This window comes from Protobothrops mucrosquamatus, unplaced genomic scaffold, assembly GCF_001527695.2.
Source record: "Protobothrops mucrosquamatus isolate PMUCROS unplaced genomic scaffold, P.Mucros_1.0 scaffold6545, whole genome shotgun sequence".
NCBI classification, from domain to species: Eukaryota; Metazoa; Chordata; class Lepidosauria; order Squamata; family Viperidae; genus Protobothrops; species Protobothrops mucrosquamatus.
Window position 1 is genome coordinate 5,683 of NW_015392368.1, and position 1,624 is coordinate 7,306.

The following is a 1,624-nucleotide window of genomic DNA, read 5'->3' on the forward strand; positions in this document are numbered from 1 at the left end:
TCATTTTGGATTGTAGCTGGCATTCCTTGCAGATGTGCAATCAGTGCCATGGAGACATGTTTATATGTAGTAACATTAAAGAACTAGGAAGCTTGTGGAAATCCAGTTCAGAAAGTGACCGAGATAAAATCTTTCCTTAACCACTTTGAGTACATCTAGTCCTCAGTAGGGGAAACTGGAGAATTAAAAAATAAGACAATGTTGCAATAACAACATGAGTCGTACACAGACACAAAACCACAACATAAATAGGGGTGGAACATTGGTTGTTAGTTGTTAGTTTGTTTAAGCAGCCACTCTTCCAAGTATTAATTGAAAAATGCAGGTCAGTCATAGGATATCTCCCAAGATCCCATCTCAATCATCTCCTGCCATCTCTTCTGGCAAGAGGGGCCTGTGTATTTTGATTGGTGGACTACAATCCAAAATCCATTCGAGCATCATTTGTTTTTTTTAAAAAAGCATGTTTTTGCGACCACATCATTAGAAAATATCCACAAAATTCCAACCCTTCATGAAAAAGTAAATAAATGTTTGGTGTTAAGTTCACATAAAAACAAACCTCTTTTCACTTCCTGTAAGTGAAAAGGCAAATCTGATGCCTTGTGGGCTTTCACTAGCAAACCAGGTTTTGCAATTGGAGTCACTGCTGGAGGCTGGATCCACACTGGGGTAAACCCTCTGGAACACAGAAGGGATAGTTGAGATTTTCCATATAAAGTGCTCTCTTTACATTTGGCTTATGAATGGAATAGCTGAGAGTTAGGATTACATCAAGGGTGCATTTCAGGGCCTTAAATTCATCTGAATTTTATATCTCTACAAAATTACAGAATTAGAGAAAAACATAGTTGGAAGGGACCTTAGAGGTCTTCTACTCCAACCACGTCTTCAGGCGGGAGACCCTATAATAATTAGCAAACTATAAGATATGTAAGATTCTTACAAGTTTTTTGATTGGCTGTGTTCAAATACCATATTGCCTACATTTGATCTCTGTCTCCGCAAAGTGATCATTATATTACATTAGGATTTGATCAGGATAATAGAAATAGGGAGTGAATAAGCCATATTCCTACCTACAAAGGCATCAAGGAACTAACTCCTTATTTTCATCCTCCAGAATACAGAATAACAGAGTTGGAAGGGACCTTGGAGGACTTCTCCTCCAACCCCATGTTCAAGCAGGGGACCCTGTATCATTCCTAAAAAATGGCTGTCCAATCTCTTCTTAAAAACCTCCAGTGACAGAGAACCTACAATTTCTGAAGGCAAACCGTTCCATTTATTAATATTTTTTTCTTCTTCTTGTGCCATATCTGTTATCGGACATTGGTGATCATGTTGGTGATCCTGTTTTTATCAGCAGCCACATGAAAAAGTGCTGCTGAGTTTTGTCCAAACCAGTCCCTTAGATTTTGAAGCCATGATGTTCTTCTTCTGCCTGGACCTCGTTTGCCTTCAATCTTTCCCTGGAGGATTAAATGGAGTATGCTGTACTTTTCTGGGTGTCACATCACATGTCTGAAATATTCTAACTTTAGTTTTTTAATTGTTTTGATATATTTCCCTTGGCTTTCCCAGGTGGCTTATCATCTCCTCATTTCTGATCTTGTCAACCCAG

General features: G+C 38.6%; 1 protein-coding gene across 1 annotated transcript in view; it reads left to right on the plus strand.

The window, feature by feature from the left end:
* The window catches only part of LOC107300273 (cytochrome P450 2K6), a gene marked incomplete at its 3' end in the record, with an annotated part of 20,262 nt that overhangs the window by 5,317 nt on the left and 13,321 nt on the right, over positions 1-1,624 (plus strand). The window lies entirely within an intron of this gene.